The sequence below is a fragment of the Embiotoca jacksoni genome, unplaced genomic scaffold (genome assembly GCF_022577435.1).
Source record: "Embiotoca jacksoni isolate LCO1_2020_lvr unplaced genomic scaffold, fEmbJac1.0.p SCAF_15, whole genome shotgun sequence".
Classification (NCBI taxonomy): domain Eukaryota; kingdom Metazoa; phylum Chordata; class Actinopteri; family Embiotocidae; genus Embiotoca; species Embiotoca jacksoni.
In genome coordinates, this window is record NW_027185285.1 from 14,061,099 (window position 1) to 14,069,166 (window position 8,068).

Genomic DNA, 8,068 nt, shown 5'->3' on the forward strand with positions numbered 1-8,068 from the left:
GACAGGAGAAAAGAGGAAAGTCAGGTGATGTTTTGGAGCCACATAGTCAGAGGGAGGAGGTCAGGGAGGACGGATGGGTCGACAAAACTTTGGACTTTTAAAATGTTTGGGACTACTGTGAACTATAAACTATTATGGTTAATATAACCATGACAACAAAGGTTGTCTACCTTTGATAAAGTTTCGACCGTGCATTGATTTGTGAACTGCCGTTTGGAGCCTTGAGTTAGCGGCGTACAGTATGTACTCCCAGCGTTCCTCAGTGGTATTGCACTATATGGCACATCTGCATAGACTTGATTAATCACTATGCTTCATATTATTTTCCCTTTAAGGCCTGAAACACACTGCCTGCCTGGCGTGTGCGTTAAATCTCACGCGTTGCTTTCCTGCAGATTGAACTGTATTCATGCCGACTGCGTCTCAACTGCGGTGCTGTTGCTGCAGTTGCTACTATTGAATCAATGACTTTCTATTTGATGATGACCATCAGTAGGCTATTGAATTTTTCAGAAACACCAATTAACCTGACATGCATGTCTTTTTGGAAAGTGGAGGGAAGCAGGAGTACCAGAAGAGAGCCCAAGTAGGCAGAGGGAGAACATGCAAACTCCACACAGAAAAGCCCGAGCCGAGGTTCAAACCCAGAACCTTCTAGCTGGGAGGTGACAGTGCGAACCACTGCACCCACTGTGCCACCCTGAGCCATTAATATGGACGCCAAAATGAAAAAACACAGCAACAGATAACGCACACGCCACGCAGGAAATGTGTTCCAGGCATGAGAGTCCAAAAAAACTTTGAGGGTCATCTCTTTTAGTAAAAAGTTGGTGCTAAGAGGTAAAGCCTTCCCCTACTGTTAGGGAGTAATGCAAGAGAAAATGCTGATGAACTTGTTTTTTTTTTATATGGTGGTATAAAGTTGTAGAATATAAACTTACAGTGAGTCTAAAATAGTAGAATAGACTAGACAGGAATATCCAAGTCCATAATTACAGAATGAAACTACAGAATAGTAGGCAAAGCATCCAAATTCACAACAAACACAATCTCAGTGTCCTCAACAGTAGCTGCAGCCTGTTGCTGTGGAAATCTTGGCATCCTGGCTACCATGTAAAATAAGATTGCAAGTGTGAACAGCACTTGTCTGCACACCACCAGTTCAAAGTTAACGCCTCGCCCAAAGACCCGGTGTAATTGCAGAAGTGATGGATCATCATTTAATTATCTGAGCGACTGAATGGGAACTCTGACACACACCTGATATCACCAGTTCGATCACATTTGCTTTTGCTAATTTGAAATTCTATCTAATCCAGAAAAGTTTCCACATCAATCAATCATAAGTCAAAAAGATTTAAACATGTAACACAAGCAGAGCAGTTGCTGGTGCTGAGCTTTCATTTGATGCCATAAATCTTATAACAGACTGGACAGGCCTCTTTAAACCAAACCACAGCACGGATCTGTGGGCACATAGCAGAGTGTGTTGTGTGTGTGTGTGTGTGTGTGTGTGTGTGTGTGTGTGTGTGTGTGTGTGTGTGTGTGTGTGCGCGTGCGCGTGTGTGTGTGTGTGTGTGTGTGTGTGTGTGTGTGTGTTTTCTTGAGTCATATTGGCTCTGCTTCATTGCAAATCTCCAAACAGATCTTCTGAGGAGGAGCTGGCTCTTTAGTGGTGTCCAGTCTCTTCTTGGCCCGGAGAGACGGGAGGACGGGGGCTCACGCTGAGATTTGGTGACATAACAGAGCAACACGAGAGCCTGGAGTGTGTCCTCACTTCATGTTCTCAGGGACGCACTCACTTAAGAGGGCACCTGGCCTTGATTTACTTCCAGGGGTAGTTTTTCAGGGCACGTGGCAGCAAAGTGATGTCGTGGGAGCAGGACATGGGCTGGAATCATGGGTGACGCAGAGAACAGGGAGATTTCAGGCGAGAGATTGTTGAGATGGCTGTAGATGGAGGAGGAGGGCTGGGGGGGATGGGGGGGGCACACATAAACCTCAATAGACCAGTCATTACTTTGAAAGCATCCAGAAGTTGACTTTGAATTTTCAGATGATATATGAAAAGAGTGAGAGTTAGTTGAAAACATATTTTTTGATCGGCTTCTCAAATTGCTCCATTCAAAATAATCCTTTAAAAAAACAACAACAACAACAACAACCAAGAAACCCATGAATCTTCTTTTACTTTAAAAGTAATATTGGAAAGTAATAGAGGATGATATACTTTAATTAATACAACTAAATGTAGCTACATCCACATAAAAATTGGTTACTGTTCAGGTTCAAGAGACACAATGTTACCGTATGCCGCGTTAGTGTAATCAGTCTAAACTCCCAGACTACAGTGTTTTGGTCAGTAATTAGGATTTGTAACGAAGTAATAAAAACACATTTTCTTCCTTTTTCATTCGCAAATTTCAACCTCTGCCAGTTGTAAACTGTATGATAGGAAAAATCACTTAAAAGGAAACTTTGGTGTTTTTCAAAGTGGACCTGATTTTCCAATCACGATTAATAGGGAGTGAAAAGCCGACGCGAGACAGACTGAAAGTAATTCTTTGGGGAAACTGCAGCCTGTCAATGTACGTCTTCTTAAAGTGTTTGTTTCTGCCACTGACAGGCTTCGACTCTTAATATAGCCTAATTGTCTTGAAGTGTGCACTTAGTTGGCTCAAGTTAAACTATGAAAGATGCACGCTTGCGTTACCCCGGCGACGCTTTGCGCTGAGTGTAAGACTGAGCCTCGAACGTTTTTGAGACAGTTACAAAGTGGAAATGCTCAGCAATGGCGCTGACTGCTTATTTCGGTGACGTTATGTCTTCAAACAACTAAAAAACATGGAAGTTAAAATCTTGATTTTCATTGGTGGGGTTTTTTACCTCGTGTTTTTATTATGCACAAAAAGTGTCAAGTAAAAGTAAAGTAAAGTTTTAATGGGGAGTTATAAGCGTAACTATTTTTTGCTTATAATCTGCTGCATTGACCAAAAAAATTGTCCAGCAGACAACAACAAAAACAGCCAACTGTTGTTTTTACACATGAATGAATGAAATTAACTTTGAAGGTGTTGGTCAGCAAGTTTTGTTACCTTTGGACTTTGGACAGAGATAAGCAAGGCTAATTGTTTCCCCCGTTTCCATTAACAGACATGAAATTGATCCTCTTATCTAAACCTCAGCAAGGACGCAAATAAACGTGTCTCCTAGAAATGTTGAACTATTCCTTTATCACTAATCAGTGACTAAATTCCTGGTAAACCAGGAAATTCATCTGATTAGTGCAGTGCATGCAAAAGCTCTGCACACTTATCCCCAACTTGATGTAACCTTCAGTGCAGCATCCTGGGGGGGGGGGGGGTCCTCGCCTGTAGGGTGTCACATTCTCAAACCTCCCTGAAAGAACACCGAAATTTTGCCATTGTGTCATAAGCTGCCAGTCCACATGCCCACCACACTATTTATACCAGAGCCGCACAACTGCTGCTATAGGTACAGTTACAGTGGGGCACTTCAAACCCCAGCTGCCCTGCCTCAGCTAATAATACAGCGCAGTATACACACTACCTACACACACAGACGCACCACTGCTCGATCTGTTGCTACTTTTGGCCCTCATCACCCTGCCCTCAAACGGCTTCCTGTATCTATCCCAGTGATGAGCAGCCACAGGCAGGCGGCCCTGACATACCCACCACCCACACCCTGCCAACAAGCTCTCACACACACTTGTTACATCACGACTGAGCCTCCGAGCTGCAAATCATTATGCACATAATCATTTCATGGGAAAGGAAAATGCGGAAAAGACTCCAGTGTCCAAACTAAGAAACAAACAAACAAATAAATAGATTGATAAGGGAGGACAACCAAGAGACAGTCACAAATTTGAAGTTGTTAGTATTCTTTACTTTTTTTTGTGTGCGTATTTTAGTTGTGCACATTGTCACAAGTTTCTTAAGTACTATTATTTTTGTTTTCCCTTTGGCCTTAATAAGTTATCTCTGCACTAGTGTGTATTAAATACAATAATTTAACTTTTAATACAAATGACAGATGAGTTATATGTCGTTAATTTTGTCAGCAACTTAAATCAACACATTTTGTAATTCCAAAGTGTAAAATATTTGCTGCCTTTCAGGATGTGATGCTCTTTCTTGTTTTACATGAAGGTAAACTAAATAACTTTGGATTTTGTACAGACAAAACAAGAAAATTGAACACATCACTTTTGTCTGTGACTAATTCAAACGGGGACTTTTTACTATTTTCTGGCATTGTGTAAATGAAACAATTAGTTGAAAACACACCTGATTAATCAATCAGTCAATAATGAAGAGAATGATTAGTTACATTTCTCCTTGTTATCCATTTGACCTGATGCATGAACTAAATGTTACAATAACAGTCACTCAAGTCTTGGGGTGACATTCTGACATGTCAGAGCGGTGAGGGGTCGACAGAGGAGAACATCCTGTTTTATAGACGAGGGGGAGGACACAGTGCTCCTATGATATCCCAGGACTTAAATACCCTTAAATCAACAATCACATCAGAAAACACGAGATGTCAACCCTCAGAGAACGAACAATAAGCACGAAGGAAACCCTTAATAAAAGTCCAAATAAAGTCAGCCAAGTAAGGCTAATAATTTGTTCAAGGAGAGATAATGTCAGTCATTCATGTGAAGGTTAAGGAAGGAAAACATAAGCTATTATAGTTCAGTACGGTACAGATCACTGCTTTGATAACTAGTCCAAAAGTATTTTAATAAGGGAAAGTGCTTGTTGTTTTCCAAAAAATGTGAATTTTCTTTCAAACCAAATGGGCCTGTCACTGCAATAAAGTCTTCTTTTAAAATAAAATCATGGCTCACACACTCACGCACAGCCAATTCAATTGATTTGACATGCATGGTACACACTTAATCATTGTTTCCAAGTAATGATCACAAACTAGTGTTTTAGTGTTTTAAATGTCTTGTCACTATGCAAAAACACTGATATGTGTGTGTGTGTGCGCACGCGCGTGTGCGTGTGTGCGTGCGTGTGTGTGTGTGTGTGTGTGTGTGTGTGTGTGTGTGTGTGTGTGTGCATGTGCGGGTGGTGCAGCATTATCACTCCTGTGTTTTATTAGCATTAGAGCACAGTGCTTAGAACGAGCCGCAGTAACCTGATCCCAAAGGGAGATTGAGCTAAATGTCAGTGAGCCATCTTGAGCTTTGCACTGCTGCAGCCAGGCGTACAACAGCACGGCGGGTCAGAGGGGAAACGCACAGCAGAGCAGCTTTAACAAACACCACAGCCTGGAGCAAGAAAAAGAGATGCAGGAGAAGTGAATGTTGAGGCAGAACGAGAGAAATCAAAGCAGAGAGAAAGAGGCGGTGAACCTGCAGAGAGCTGAGTTTAATGGAAGTAGAGGGATGAGAAAAGGCTGGTGATGATGAGACTATGATAACAATGGCTGGTCTGCTTCCAAGTGTTTCACCGGTCTTTTATGGTGCTGACAGACCCTTATATAAGAATTCAGATTCAGGCAACTCTATTGTTCCCAAGAAGGGCAATTCATTTGAAGCCTCGCCGGTCCAAAACTTTAAAACCTTACAGACAGAGTAGTTTATGCCACGTGAGTCAAAAGATCAACACATCAACATACGGAGGTCAATACAAGAAAACAAGCAGCACTAGATGAACAGAAATTATAATAAGTTACAGTTATAGATTAAAAAAAAAGTTATAGTCCATACAAGTAACCATGTACAAAGAACGTCTGACCTCTGCTAGTGTTTATTAGCCTAATAAAGAGGAAATGAAGAATGTTGACTCTGGATTTGTTCTCCTCAGGGCCTTTGTTCTCCTCAGGGCCACATTAAAACGCCGGCCTGAAGGCATCACAGTGAACTCACTGGACAGAACAGACAGTCAGATTGGCTCATAAATCCTTTTGCTTTCTGGGCCACCTGTTTCTCCCAGAGGGAGCATGAGTCTCTTTGCTGGACCCCAATTATCTTGGAGCAGACTTTTACTATCGCAATAACCCAAACCCCTAACATAACCGTGCAATACCATTTGGGCTATTCTCGTCCTTCAAAGACAACCCGTTAAACCAGCAAACACATAAATAAATGTTTGTTAGCTTCAGGCCCTTGCTAAATGTGTTTGCACAGTGTTGATGAAACCTATCACTGCCAGGTAAATCTCTCTGTACTCCACAGTATTCAGAGGTTTTAAAAGCTCACCAGGTGAATGCATAATACTGTAAAGACAGAACAAGCTCACCAGAGACTTCCACCAGTGTCCAGACTTCCAGTTTAGCACTATGCTAATTTCATTAAGGATGAAAAAAATTCAGTCATGTGCCTCTAGACTTTCCAAATGTTATTTGACCAAATGGATCAAATTCTGATTATTTCACTGGAGTTGCAATTTTACAGCCCAAAGGAAGCCTACAACATAAGCATGTGTGGACTGTGTTTTTGTTATAACTGTCACTGGCAGAAGGGGGAGACAAAAGTGCAAACTATTTAAATAATGGTGAAAGTTTTGGGAAAACTTCTTAAACAGCATTATACAATAATGTACAAATGATTAATTTTTTTAAGAGATTACAAGTAAACAAAAGTTTCATTAAAAACTTAACAAACTTTAACGTGGATTAAAAAAAACACACACAAAAATTGTTAATCAGCTGATTATAATTGAAGATGTTGGTCCCCTCAGCTCTACAGAGAACTTTAGTGTCTGACCGCTTGTTGTTTTGCTGCCCAGATCACAATAATACAGTAATTCACTCTCATGTCATCCTTGTATACAACCTGCTGAGACAGGTTGCTATCAGATACGTGACCTGGCCGAGGCTGAGGCACACATGTAGTATATGAAAGGACCGCTATAAATGGGGCCAATCTCATGTATTTAACAATTAAACCGAAAGATCGGCCTCACATTCATCAGGTGGTATGAAACTTGACGTAACTGCCAAATGTGTCAGGAAGCAACTGTTTGCCAACAAGATGACCAAAAGTCTGTTTACAGCACGAGCATGTTTATGCATTTTCACATTTCTAATGCTCTGTCATGTGATTTGATGTAACGACAGGATACGAGGGAACTCAGACTGGACAAGTTGGGACCATCAGTGTATCATAATAATTGAATACTCAACTCAAATATGACCCCTTGCTCACTGAAATGAAAATATAGTTTTTTGCTTCCGTGTTCTGCTGCGCGACCAAGACATCCGTTGTCAAGACTGTTACAATGTGAGAGGACGGGAGGCGGACGATGGGATGTCCCATGGTGGGACATCGCAAAAAATGTAATGATAGAAAGTAAACCTCAAGATGCAACTGTAAAAGTATTTGTCAGTATATGTCACAGTAAATGAATTAAGGGTCACAGTTTACCATATGTGACAGGATTTAATAGTCATCTTAACTAATAATTAACAACCATAAATATTATTATTATAATGTTACAGCAATAAATGTGTCATGAATAAACACAACTTAATGCCTCTCACTTTCTGGTAATCTCTGGTAAAACCACCATCCACTACCAATACAAGGATATAAAAATACTACGTTTTAAGTTAAAGTTGTTCATTCAAACTCAAGGAAATAAGTAAAATTAATGACAGAAAATCATATTGTTGATTGTTATTGATGTTTCAATAAACTATGTAAGTATTTTTGCAGCTGGTGAAATTGGAGTTATCTTATATCTAATTTACTGTATATACAGTTGTGTGTTTTAGTGCTGGTGCTCTCAAACTGGGGGTCCTGTCTCCTCAAAGGACCCCAGATGTGAGATGGTTAATGGGAGAGGAAAGCAGAAAAACAAAGTTGTGCTGCAGAAGTTTATATCATGTTTTAGACTTAATTCTTAGCTTTATTGCAAATTAAGATTTTTTTTTTTTCACTGCACTGGCTTGGTCGCTGTATGACCACACATAGTTGCGAGTCTACTTTCAAAATAGATAAACGACGAAACCAGTGGACGAAGCGACAGTCACACGATCATATTGTCTACTACACATAAACATGGTGCCGATTGTTGACTTTTTT